General features: G+C 48.0%; 1 protein-coding gene across 3 annotated transcripts in view; it reads left to right on the top strand.

Moving 5' to 3' along the window:
• The window catches only part of AZI2 (5-azacytidine induced 2), a 173,782-nt gene that overhangs the window by 32,561 nt on the left and 126,948 nt on the right, over positions 1-14,273 (top strand). The window lies entirely within an intron of this gene.

Below are 14,273 nucleotides of genomic sequence, written 5' to 3'. Positions count from 1 at the left end.
CCAAACTGGACAACCAGCAAGGAGAAATGAAGCATTTTGCCATAAAACCGACTTCCTCTCGAACAGTTTGGGGAGACTTGCATTTTACCACCTTGTCCATCCCCCAAGTTTGTCCATTTTCCAACTTGACTACATTTCTTCCTACTCATGTTATCTTGAGAGGTTCAGAAAAACGGGAATAGGTCTTTCTTCTTGCTTTGGGAAGGTTGATGCGTACCCATTCACCTGAATTGATCAAATGTGTTTTGACCTTCTTAGTGTAGTCATATCTTGTTTTGTATTTGTTTTGTTGTGTTTCAATTCTTCTGGAAATTTCTGATCTGTCTACAGCACATGGGCTGTCTTTCCGGAACCATCCAGCAGTGAGGTTGGTTTTTGGCTTCCTACCCTTTAAAGAGATAAACGGAGACACCCCTGTGACACTATTTAGTGTGGTTCTGTACGCCCATATAATTTCTTGCAAGGCTGATTTTGCTGATACACTAGTGATTTCTGCTCTTTGAAGACATTCTTTAATAACTCTGTCCATGCGTTCTACTAACCCATTAGCCCTGGGGCAATACAATGCGTTTTTCTGGTGAGAAATGTGTAAGTCTGAGAGGAAATCCTTCATGAGATTGGATGTAAATTGGACCCCATTGTCTGTTACTATGGTATCTGGTATGCCTTCTTCATAAAAAGTATCTTTTAGAATTTGAATGGGAGAGTTGGTGTCAATTTGGTTTACACATTTCGTAATCACCCACCAAGTGTGGTAGTCTATGAGAACCAAAATGATTCATTCATTCAGATGTTTGAGGTTTAATTGGCCAATAATGTCTAAAGCAAGTTTTGACCATGGTCGAAGAGGGACTTGAACAGGGGACAAAGGGAGTTTCCTAACTGTAAGCGTTTTATCACTTTTGGCACACTCTTTACAGTTTTTGACTAACTATTCTACCATGGCATCCATCCCTGGCCACCAGTACTCCTCAAGTACCTTGCCTTGTGTTAGGCTACGACCCAAGTGTCCCATGTGTGCTAAATTCACAATTTTGCTTCGGACACCCATGGAAGGTACTACCTTTTCAACACGATAAATAGCATCATCAATTATACACAATTCAAGTCTCACTTCCCACTGTTTCCTGAGAGCTTAAGGTAAGGCACTCTTGTTGTCAGGCCATCCACCCCTAATGTATTGTTTTAAAGGAGCTGCTGTTTTGTCAAGCACATTGCAGTCCTCCCAAATTCTCTTGTCCAAAACTGCTACTTCTAAAATCACGTCCCCATCTTCCTCCTCTTGTGTGTCCGTCACGTCCCCATCTTCCTCCTCTTGTGTGTCCTTACTTGCATTAAGAGGAGCACGAGACAGGAAATCAGCTACTACATTGTGTTTGCCAGGCACATATTCTACTTTGAAATTGTAGCCTTCTAACCCCAAAATCCATTCGGCTATCCTCGGTGTGGTCCTGATAGAACCTTTGGTCTTGAACACCTAGGTGAGGGGTTTGTGTTCGGTCTTGACAGTGAAACGTATACCCCACAAAAAAAGATTTAAAATGTCTGAGGTTCAGAAACACGCCAGAGCCTCTTTTTCCACTATGGAGTAGTGTTGTTCAGCTCCTTTTAATATCCTTGAAGCAAAAGCAACAACTTGCTCTTTGTCCCCTACCCTCTGGGTGAGGCTGGCTCCCAACCCTTTATTGCTGACATTCGTGGACAAATAGGTAGTTTTCGTAGGATCTCATCTGCCTAAGAAAGGTGCATTGGTGATGCATGACTTGATTGCCATGAATGCAGTTAGGCAGTCTTTGTCCCATACAAAGGGTTTTTTTTTTTTTTGCTCTGAGTAAATTACGTAAAGGTTCTACTCTGCTGGCATAGCTTTGTATACATTTTGAGTAGTATTCTGATAGGTCTAAAAAGGACTTCAGTTCTTCTACATTGGTAGGAGCAAGAGCATTAAGAATGGCATCGACGGAGGAGGAGCCTAGCGCGTGACCAAGATGGCCGCGTGAGCCCGGAGCTCCTGAGACCCGCGCTCCCTCCGGCAAATATCCTGTGACGAATCCTGTCTTTCACACCCGGAATATTGAAGGCGAACCGTTGCTGAGGTGATTGTCGCTGTCCGGACTGAAATCGCCCACCGGACGCCGAAGTTGTGCCACACGGAAGGTCGCGGCCTGCTCCCCGGAAGATGCCCGGGGCTTGCGCTGGCACGGTGCCCGAACACTAATTGAACAACAGCGGCTGAGTGTGGGGCGAGCCATCGGAAGGACGGTGTCATCACTTTCACTTTCACTTTCCTGATTTCATCGCGCCCTGGCTTGGGAGTGTGCCGCGCCGGCCATTTGTCGCACTGTCTTCTCTGGATGGGCAAGGGTATTGCTCTCGGCTGCGGATCACGATGTCAACCAAATCGGAAGCCGAAAAACAGAAGCCCAAGAGCACCAGGCGGGGAGGGTACACCCAAACCAACAACATGGACCGTTATGCCCATCAGAAGGAGTCGCCGGGCGGCTCGGGTCGGCCACTGGAAGCCCTGAAGGACGGTCTACCCCCCGCTACGGAACCAACCCTCCAGGACGTTATGGGTGCCATTGAGGGGATGCAGGCCTCTATCGGACGGCAATTCGAGACCTTGGCACACAAAGTGGACACCATCTCGATCGACGTTAACTTGATTCGGGCAGACCTGGGGAAAACCAATGAACGGGTTCAATCCCTGGACCTTAAAACTTCTGGCCTCCTGGGTGATGTCTCCGACCTGCAGCTGGAAGTCCGCAACTTGAGGTCCGCGAACGACCTCTTTGCCCGACGGTTGGAGGACTTTGAAGGCCGGGCACGGCGCAATAACGTGCGCATTATTGGGGTCCCGGAAAACTCGGAGGAACAGTCTGTGGACCTGTTCGTGGAGGACTTGGTGGTTAACCATCTGGCGCCCAAAGGCCTCAGTAAGTTCTTTACTGTTGAACGGGCCCACAGAGTCCCTGGTGGGAGGCCCAAGGTGGGGGCCCCTCCGAGACCGATTGTCGCAAGGATCTTTAATTTCAGGGACCGGGACGCCATTCTACAAGCATCAAGAGTGTCCGGCCCGACGGCCTTCCAGAACACCACTGTGAACTTTTACCCCGACTTTACTCAGGCGGTGCAGAAGCAGAGGCAGAGCTTCCTGGCGGTTAAGAGAAGGCTTAGAGGGATGGAATTGAAGTACGCCATGCTCTTCCCGGCCCGACTGCGCGTGGTGTATGAAGAGCGGACTTTCTTTTTTGATTCACCGGACATGGCTGGAGAATGGCTGGACACATTGCCCCAGCGACGGGCCGGCGGGGAGCATGCTGGTGGAGCAGAAGGTGGTGGTGTGGATCAGGAATGAGGACTCTGGTGCAAGATTATTTTGACTTTGCCCCAGACAGTGACTCGCAGTTTTTGGTTTCTCCGGGAGTGTAGTAACCCGGGGGGTGGCGGGGGTATGAAGGGAGCTTTCTCCTCCTCTGGGTTTCTTTTTGTAGATTAGTCTTAGAATAGGGCGACAGGCACACTGCAAGTTGGGGGGGCTTTTCAAGCTTACGCAGGGGTGCAGGGTGGGGGGTGGACTGGGACTGTTGGGATGGTTGTTGTTGGTTTTTGTTTTGCAAGGCGTAGTGATGCAAGCTTCTGTAGCTCAAGTGCGGTTCTTCGGGGGGGGTGGCGGTCTCCTTACATTTCGGGATGGGGGTAGGGGCTTAAAGGTACTCAGTTGGAATGTTAATGGCTTAGGGGATCGCATTAAGCGAGGGATCGTTCTGCAATTCTTGAAGCGATGTTCCGCTGATATAGTTCTACTGCAAGAGACGCACTTGATAGGCAACATGTGCTACGCGCTCAACAGGAAGGGCTATAAATTTGTCGCGCACTCGGGGTTCTCCTCGGGCTCCAGAGGGGCTGGAATACTTGTCAGGGCCTCACTGCCGTTTGAGGTTGATTCCACCACTGTTGATGAAAGGGGGCGATTTGCGGCTGTGGCGGGGAGGTGGGAGGGCAGGACGCTGGTCCTGGTCTCTGTGTATGTCCCTCCTGGGCTGCAGCCCTCCACGTTTGAGGACCTGGGGAGGGCTCTGCTGGATCTTCCAGAAGGGATGTTGGTGGTGGGTGGAGATTTTAATGCGGTTGGCTCCGGATTGCTTGATAGACACCCACCTAGGAGCACTGGGGGGGGCGCAGAAATGGCTTACGGATTTCGTGGATACCCTTGGTCTGGTTGACTGTTGGAGACTGCTGCATCCCACTCAGCGACAATACACCTTTCACTCAGGGGCGCACGGCAGTCTCTCCAGAATTGATTATGTACTTACTTTGGCTGCACACGCCTCCTTTGTGTCTGAGGCTAGGCACATGGCTAGGGGTATTTCGGACCATTCGCCGGTGTGGATCTGTATGGATGTTGGTCGAGAGATGGGGGGTAGGGTGGCCCCGATTAACCCCTGGTATCTCCGTGACCCTAGGACTCGTAGCGCTGTACTGAAGGCGGTCGATCGCTACTTCCAGGAAAACCTAGGCTCGGTCGCGTCTGCGGTGTCCTTGTGGGAAGCGTTCAAAACTGTGCTGAGGGGAGAGGCCCTCTCCTTGATAACGGCGGCCAAGCGTCGGAGGGATGCGGAGGTTGTACAGCTCGAGGCGGAGATAGCAGCTCTAGAGTTGGCCTTGGAGGGGGAAGTTCTGGCAACAACGCTGCACAAATTGAGCCTTAAGCAGTCGGAGTATAAGGCCCTGGTGACGGACGCGGCCAAAGCCCTGAGTAGGGAGCAGCAGGGGCGACTGTACGATGTTGGGGACAAGGCCGGGAAATTAATAGCGTGGCTGGATAAAAAAGAGCGGGCTAACCGTGTTGTGCCAGAACTTGTTACAGAGGGTGGCGTTAGTGTTACTGAGCCGGATGGCATAGTTCAGTGCTTCGCGGATTATTTCCGTACGGTCTACACCTCGGTATCGGACAGGCCGGTTGAGGACTCGTGTGAGCTTCTGCGCGATCTGGCTCTGCCTTGCCTCTCTGATATAGACAGGGACGATTTGGATGGTGACATCACAGCTGACGAAGTCGCGGGTGCTATCCGTTCACTGCGCCCGGGCAAGGCCTCGGGCCCGAACGGTCTGCCAATTGAGTTCTATAAACTCCGTCCGGACAAGATTGCTCCGCATCTGCGAGCTATGTTTGTGGAGGCGAGAGAAATGGGATGCCTTCCCTTTGACCAACGTCTGGCGACAATTGTGGTCATACACAAAGACGGCAAGCCCAGAAATAAATGCAGCTCCTATAGGCCGATTTCGCTACTTAATGCCGAGCCGAAAATCCTTGCTAAAATACTGGCCAACCGCTTGATTAGGGTGATTGGGGACCTGATCCACCCGGACCAATCCGGTTTCATCCCGCATCGTAACACTGCGTTGAACCTTAGGCGCATCCACGGCGTGATCGCGCGGACGGGGACGCTGCAGGAGTCGACCGTTGTGGCTGCACTCGACGCCACGATGGCCTTTGACACGGTAGAGTGGGCATATCTGTGGGCGGCACTTGCAAAATTCGGCTTTGGGCCTGGCTTTGTTGGCTGGGTGAGATTACTATATGAAGGACCCTTGGCCAAAGTCGCGGTCAATGGTAGGGCGTCCTGTCCGTTCGAGCTGGGGAGGGGCACCAGGCAGGGTTGTCCCCTGTCGCCGTTGTTGTTTGCTCTTGCCCTTGAACCGCTGGCGGCATGGATAAGATGGCACCCGGACATAAGGGGGATCCGATGGTCACCAGATCATGAGGACCGCATCTCTCTTTATGCCGACGACATTTTGCTATACCTCACCTCCCCTAGGAAGTCTCTCATAGTAGTCTGTGACGTTTTGGCCTCTTTTGGTAGGAACTCGGGTCTCACCATTAACTGGGGTAAGTCGTACCTGTATGCCCTGTATGGAGACGTCCCTGTTCTCCCGCGGAATTGTTCGATCCAGATCGCCCGGGATGGCTTTTTGTATCTAGGGATCTATATCTCCGCCGATCCGATTGTTCGGTATGAGAGAAACCTGCTCCCTCCATTGACGCGCTTGCGGCGGGATGTGGCGGGTTGGCGGCGGCTGCCGCTTTCCCTCCTGGGCCGGGCCGCGCTGTTCAAAATGATGTCTCTTCCCCGCTTTCTTTATGCCCTGCAGAATACTCTGGAGCTGGTCCCGGCCAGCTATTTTCGGGAGGTTGAGAGCCTCCAGCGCTCGCTGCTGTGGGAGGGCCAACCGCGTATAGCTATCGCAAAACTGACCCTTCCGTGGTACGATGGGGGTATCGCGCTTCCTGACATCAGGCGATACTACTGGGCCACCCAGTTAAGTGCTATCAACCACGGCGTCTACGGACCGGCGCTGAGCCCCGGCTTTGCTATGGACCGATGGTTGCTGCGCGGGGGTAATTACTTTAGAGCACTCTACTCCAGGTCGATGGATGGGTCCCTCACGGGACCGACCAAGACAGCGGTACACGTGTGGAAGGCTGTTACGAACTCGCTGGGTTGGAAGGATAGGCTTACCCGCGCCACTCCGTTGTTTGATTCCGATGTGTTTGGGAAACTTTGGCACACGAAGGGGTTTGAGAAATGGGATCTGATTGGGATTTCCAGAGTGGGTGATCTTCTTGTTAAGGGACGAGTGAAATCGTTTGATGAGCTACGGACGGAGTACGATCTGGAGGCTACGGAATATTTCCGGTACGCAGAGGTGCGCCACGCTCTGCGGTCCGTCCTCGTCGGGGGGGAGGCTGTGCCCGAGTCCTCTCCTTTGGAGGATCGGATTCTGGATGGCCATATGCCGGAGAGTACAATCTCCTTAATCTATAAGAAGCTTGTTAACGTCCGGACCGACCTCCTCCTCGGGGTGCGTGATCAGTGGACTAGGGACGGTCTTGAACTGGATGATGAGGACTGGCAGTATGCCATTTCCTCTCCTAAGGAGGTCGCGATCCCGGCACGGCTAAGGCTAGTGCAGCTTAAGATACTTCATAGAGTCTATGTCACGGGCCCTCGACTGATTCATATGGGTTTCTCCGAGGATGGTTTGTGTAAGAGGGGCTGCGGGATGGTGGGCACCTTCTTACATATCATATGGGAATGTGGTGTGATTGCGGAGTTCTGGAAGCGAATTCATGTGGTGATGCAGGAGGTCACGGGCTTTGCACTGTTGCCAGAGGCACGGCGCTGTCTTTTGAATGTCTGGGGTCCTACTGACTATGATGCTGCGCAGACTCAATGGGTGACCCTGGGAAATATGGTGGCGAAGCGTGATATTGCGCGACTGTGGGGCTCTCAGAGACCTCCTGCTGTGGAAGCATGGATGGAAAATATGGACTGGAGCATGTTTAGGGAGAAGACGGCGTACTGTGCCCAGGGGCGGCCTAAGAAATGGCATAAGATATGGGGGCGATGGAACCAGTATAGGGGGGATATATGTCTGCCCCCGACCACTGAATTGTTGGAGGAGCACCTTTCCCCCTAGCCTTCCTTCCAACTTGGGATTACTATGAGGATATTACGTTAGATTGCTAGTGCCTCTGCTTCTCCCTCATCCGCCCGATCGGTGGTTATGTTCTGTGTTTGAGAATGGGGCTGCGCTCCCACCGGGAACTTGCACGTGTCTATTGGGTACACTGCCTTGCTTGTGTTATTTATTTTAGGTTGTTCTAAAAAAAAGGAACCTTTGTCTTTTCCTGTACCAGAGCTATGGACACTTCCATGTGTTGTCCTTACTTGGCTGCCGAACCTCCGGGATGTCGGCTGAATAGCTGTGTTCCAGACTGATATAAATAAAGGTTTTAAAAAAAAAAAAAAAAAAAAAAAAAAAAGAATGGCATCGACTAAAACTCGTTGTGGGCTTGATGCCATCTCGGGAAATGGTATGGCCTAGATGTTCCACAGAGTTTACTCCGATTTGACATTTTTCTTTCTTTAGTGTTAGGCCAGCTTTACTCAACTTGTGTAGGACTTGTCTCAACATGTCATCAGGCTCTTTTATGTCTTTCCCATGTATGAGAATGTCATCTTTGAAGCACAATGTGCCAGGAACGTCTTTGAGAACATGCTGCATGATTCTTTGGAGGCGACTGCAGCTGAGGCCAATCCAAATAGCATGCAAAGATACTGGAACGCCCCAAGAGGAGTGATGAACGAGGTGAGGTGACGACACTCAGGATGCAGTTCCACCTGGTGGTATGCCGAGGATAGGTCAAGCACGCTAAAGAAACTGGTGTCCTTAATGAGAGTTATGATCTCATGTATCCCCGGCAGTGGGTGTCTGTCTACCCAGATATTCTTGTTTAAGTCTCTGTGGTCAATGCAAAGCCTGACATCCTTGCTAGCTGATTTTGGACGTGATGACAATGGGAGCTAACCATTGAGAGCTCTCTATGGGTTTGATGACACCCAACTCCAATAAACGGTCCAACTCTTTTTGAAGAGGTGCCTGCATTAAATAGGGAATTGGCCTGACTTTATGAGCAATGACTTTAATGACTTTAGCCTTGTCTTTAAATTTTATGTGGTGTTGGAAATCTCTTAGGAGACCTAATTTGTTAGTGAAAACTTTGGGGAATTCTTCGCAGGTGTCTTGCCCACATACAAAGCGATCAACCAAATGTACTTGGTCTGGACTATTGGGGTCAAGTCTCATGCCCAATTCCTTTTGGTGTTTCCAACCTAACAGGTTGGATCCCTTTTCTGTGATATACACTTTTCCCACCGTGCTCCTACCCTTATATCCAAACAACATGGTGGTCATGCCTACCAGAGGAATGGGCCAGTACAGTAAAGATGTGGTCCCAGTGGAACAATTTCACAAAAACACACACAATTAAATCACTTCCGGTATAAATACACCATTACAGCGTAAGTATCACTTTCAATGTTGTTTAATCACATTGAACATTTGTAAATGCTTATTAATCAGCAAACAACTCAAAAGGCTGTACCAGCAAGTGCCCCGCGGTCCCAGTGACTCGTTTGGGTTTACCCTTTTCGTTAATTACTATCAGAGGAATGGGATCCCCATTATAACCTCCTGGTTTAATGTCAGCGGCTTGAAGTGTACTTAGTCTGTTGGGGAACATTACACCAAAAGCTTTGCCCTCCAGTAGGGTGTACGGTGAACATGAGTCCGCATAGACCGTGACCGGGCCATTTCCTAATCTTGAGCGGGACACTTTGCTGAACTGCTGCTGCATGAAAGAGTTTGAGTTAGCTTCTCGAGAAGCCCTACGGTGTTTTTACAGGAGTTTCACGAGTGAAGCCATTTCTCCAGATGCCGGGTTCCCTGACTTGACGGCCATTAATTTACTATATATCAAGATTGAAACTAGAGAGGCTGCAGCTCTATATTTCTTTTCCGGCTGTACTTTACCTGCATTGTGCAGCGCCCCTCGATTTAAATGAGGAGATATCCTTTCATATTGGTTTCCATTTTTATAGCCAGGTCCCATTGCCAACTTTTCCCTTAATTACCATATGAGCCCTGAAGAAGGCGATACCCAGAGAAGGGGTGTCTCACCGAAACGTGTGTCGGCGCTATGAACGTTTTCCCTCCATGAACTTTTTTGATTCACCTGTCCTGGGAAACCATTGACTATATTTGAAAAGTTTCCTCTAATTTTCTTCTCTGACATTATATTCACTTAAAAAACCATAGGTTTCACACATGTTATAGTTAGCTGTACATTTCACTCGTAAAAAAACAATGAAATTCCACGTTATAGTTAGATCAGGTAACTATAACTTGCGCGCCCACAATAAACTGCTGATGACGTCACATAGTACATCACTCATGACCTGGTCAGTGACATCACTCATGACATCAATGATGACATCTGAAATTACACATTGTGGATTGCGGTCGCGCAAGTTATAGTTACCTGATCTAACTATAACGTGGAATTTCATTGGTTTTTTACGAGTGAAATGTACAGCTAACTATAACATGTGTGAAACCTATGGTTTTTTTAAGTGAATTTGCAAGGTTTTGTAAATGATAATTCCTAACTATAACGTGTGTGAAACCTATGGTTTTTTCAGTGAATTTGTACGGTTTTTGAAATGCTAAGTTATGTATTTTTTTTTTTTTTTTTTTTCTGGTTTTTCACTATGCGCACACCCTGCACGCACGGTGCGCTTCGCGCATCGAGCGCCCACGTTGCGCATTTCGTACCGTGCACGCCTCGCCATTTTTTACAAAATATCAATTGTTTTTTTCTCCCTTGGGGGTCCTTAGATTTCTATATTAATTGTGATTGTTAATTCTTTTTTTTATTTTTTTTTTTTTTACCGTACGCGTACGGTAAGCTTACCGTACGCGCACTCCGCGATTTTTTTTTTTAAATTATTACATTTATTTTTCATACTTTTTGGTCCTTCGTGAACCCCCTGACGAACGCTAGGGGGTCTGCAACTCTCTTCGTTGCCCCCTTTTCATGTTATCAACCTTTGTTTTTCAGTGCGAGAGACAGAAAATGGCGGCCGATACTTTCTGATTTCGACCGATTCGAATGTTTACAGTCATGTAACCACCAATCAGAATTGAGCTCGCGCACGGCACCGTACGCGTACGGTAAGCTTACCGTAAGCGCACGGAGCGCGCTTACAGATATATATATTGATTTAAATGCTATTTTCTCAGGACCTACTGAACAGATTTACACCAGACCTGCAAAAGGCACATCCCTGACCTGAGGACTACCTCTCTGCCCAATTTCAAGTAATTCTGTTCAGCCGTTCGGGCTGTAGCTCGGACTAAAGGTCCTATGGGAAAATGCATGGGGAAAACGCGTTTTGGGACCCCCCTTTTTTCTCAGCCCCCGATTGACGAATCCCCCCGAGACTTCCAGGGTAGGAGCGGAGCGTAGCGCCCCATTAGTTTTGAAAAATTCACGAGGATTCGTCAACCGGCGCCAAAGTTATTCCAAATAGAATGTTGCGGATTTCCTATGGAAACACGGTCCTAACTATAACTACTGGCGACCGCCAGTAGATAATAAATATATATATATATATATATATATATATATATATATATATATATATATATATATATATATCAAATCAATTCTGCAGATGCTTATTGCAATATGATGAAGACCTGTATTGGTTAAATTTCTATCACATTTGTTGGTATATGTTTTGAGGGGGCTTGGTCCATATCATGTCTTTTGATATATCTGTTATGCCTTTTATATGTGGTCTGTGTGAGGATGTTTGAGTATGATATGCATGTTGTGAGTGGTGAATGAGGAATGGGATCTGTTTTTTCTACAATCTTTAGGATATGATATTTATTTATAACATTTCATTTTATTTATGATGAAAAATAAAGCAATGTGTAATATAATTTGTTTGTTATGAAGAACATGTTTTTTTGGTCTAGCCAGAGTGGCCAATGAACAGATTACGTATAGCATACTTCAATTACATAGGTAGAGTATTGTGTTTGTGTATTTTGACCTGTTTGTTGTCTGGAGTGATAAAACACTCTGGAAATTTGACACTATCATCTTTGTTTTCTAGTTGGAACATGAGTTTGGTCTCTACAGGTGTAGTTTGTTCATTCATGGATACTGTTTTTTCACGAATATCACGGCACGCTCTGGCCAAATGTCCTTTCCGTCCATATTTGTACACATTACATTCCTGGCAGGACAGGATGGGTTATGTGCCAGATGTGCTGGGTTGTCACACCTGTTGCATTTAGTTTTAAAACTTGCACCCCCTTGGTTCTTTTGTTTATGATCCTTATCTGGCTTGAGATTCTCCTTACTCTCCTGTTTAGCGATGCCGTTGACTTCATTGCATGAATCTGCGTTTACTCATCTCTTTTATGCATTCTGCAGTATGCTCCATTCCCAATGCAATTTCAATAGCTTGTTTAAGATCAGGGTTCCCTGCCAATAGTTTCTCTTGTATTTTATGGTTGATAGTACATCTTACTAATTGGTCCCTGATGAGGGAGTCTGTTAAACCCTCAAAATCACAACTGTTGGACAAACCCTTTAGCACACCGATGTAGGATCTAATCTTCTCATTTTTGCCTTGCACTCTAGGGAAATTTGTCTCTTTCTAACAATAAGTTTATGGCTTGACCAAAATGTTTTTCCAAGTTGTTCACAGTTGCTAGATAAACATTGAAATCTCCATCGCGTTCATCAACCTCTTGTTCAGAATCTTTTAAATTATTAAAAGTTTTACGGCCTTCAATTCAAAATTGTGTAGCGGGATCTGTTGTTTTCTGAAATGAAAAAATGTGCCCCCTTCCCCCAATAGGTATTAGATATGACTCAAACCACTCCTTCCGTTCTTTCCAAGGAATGTTTGGTTCCTCAACTTCATTTTAAGAAAGGAGGTGGTAAGGACATATTTAGAGCAGCCGTGGTGCACAAAGGGAATCACTGGACAGGTATATCCAGGAACAGGTGAAGGAGCTTGTCAGCAAATGAATGAGGTGACTGACAAACTTGCTGTGCCTGTCAGTGAAAAAATGAGGAACTATGGCAGACAATTTTAAATGACATGAGCAATATAGATACCTTGTGTAGCTTGGTAAGCACTGTGTTCTGAAATGACAAAACAATTAGTGACAAGCAAATGCTCCCACAGCAGAATACTGTGAAGATAGAGAGGTGCTGTGCCCGTCAGCGAAGAAAAAACAGTGACTGGCGAGCCTGCTGTGCTCGTCAGCGAAAGAACGTGTAAAAGACAACGGCTGGAAGAAGTAAGGATTGTGTGATAAGCTGTACCCATTAGTGAGAGAAATAGTGACTGGTGAGCTTGCTGTGCCCGTCAGCGAAAACGGTAGGATGACTGAGTAACGACTGGAAGCAGCAAAGATAGTGATAAGTTGTGCCCGTCAGCGAAGAATTGAGGAGATTGACGAGCAGCTGTGCCTGACAGCGAAGGAAGGCGGAAGAAATCCAAGCTTAATGTGTCAGTATGAAGAAGGTGGAGCCGTGGGCAGTCTGTGTTCCTGCCCCTGGGAAATGAGCGAACAACGTCGAAGATCCAGCCAAGCCGATTCTGCGGAAACAGGGCGGAGCTCAGCTCATCACTGCCGCGCACCCCCCACACTCTGTGAGGCAGTGCAACGCTGGCAGGGTGATGCTGCAGTGAGCACTGATGGCTGGACTTGATGAGAAGGTGAAGCTCAGCATGTTTCCGACACGAGGAATACTTCTTGAAATTTTGCAAGAAGGAAATTCTCCCCATGTTTCTCAGAACAGGAACACTCCTCACTTCCGCCTCTGAGGAATGACCAAGGTTACGAACCGTGCAGCCCTGTGTAACAATCCGGGCTCTGGGACAAACCCCGCAGAGGAATGGAAAAATTGAAGACCAACAGGGACTTGGCAGAGGCGCAAAGGATAGTGACCCTCTGAGGTTGCGGAGGCAATAACTAGGGCAAGGTTGTACCCTCCAACTTGAAGAAGGGAGAATTCCTTTAAGTAAATTGACAGTACCTTATTGCAGAAGAGGTGATAAGAGGGTCCTCTTGAAGTTACCGCTGTCCTGGAGTACTGCTGTAGCTTTGTTAGGTACAGCTGGGGATGGTAGTGTGGCTGCCCCCTCGCAGCAAGTCGTCGCCAGTGTTAAAAAGACATAGCACCAGGTAAGTGCTGAAGAATCATTATTCAGTCTTCCACCACCAACCGTTTCCAGTCAGCTAAAGGCAGCTTTGGAATGTTGGTTCACAAACAGTAAGAACGTTCCAAGGGCGGGACAAAGGCAGGGGTGAGGGAAAGGGCTAAACCAAGTGAGTTACAACAGATACGATGCGGCCTGCAGTGTCCACATCATAACACTTCTTTTTAAGCGGGTGGGGTGTCAGCATGGACATGGGCAGGGTAGGTGTTATGGTACAAGCAAACACAGACAATGGGTGGAAGGGAGCATGCACACGGAAAAGACCTACTGGAGGGAGCCACTTGCAGAAAACTGTAGAGTGCTTCAACAAAAAGAAAAAAGTAGCTCCCAAAAGTGTGGGCAGTAGAAGGACACAGGTACTTGGGCCATGCTTCAGGGGAGAGCCAAAGCGAGGAAGTGGCAGCTGCACGCACGGACAAACGGGGAAACGAGCAAATCAGAGTGACCTGAAGGCAACTAATAGTAAGCAATGGGTGAGCTCTAAGCCTCCTGTATATAAACAAAATGTCTTGCAAGCGACAGAGCATGCGCTGTCTCAGGCGAAACCTTTAAAAAAGTACCCTCACACCACGAGAGAGAACTCCTATGGTGTTGGGTACATTAGTTTTTACT

This window comes from Triturus cristatus, chromosome 10, assembly GCF_964204655.1.
Source record: "Triturus cristatus chromosome 10, aTriCri1.1, whole genome shotgun sequence".
NCBI classification, from domain to species: Eukaryota; Metazoa; Chordata; class Amphibia; order Caudata; family Salamandridae; genus Triturus; species Triturus cristatus.
The sequence above is the reverse complement of the archived record's forward strand: the minus strand, read 5'-3'. Positions and strand labels throughout refer to the sequence as shown.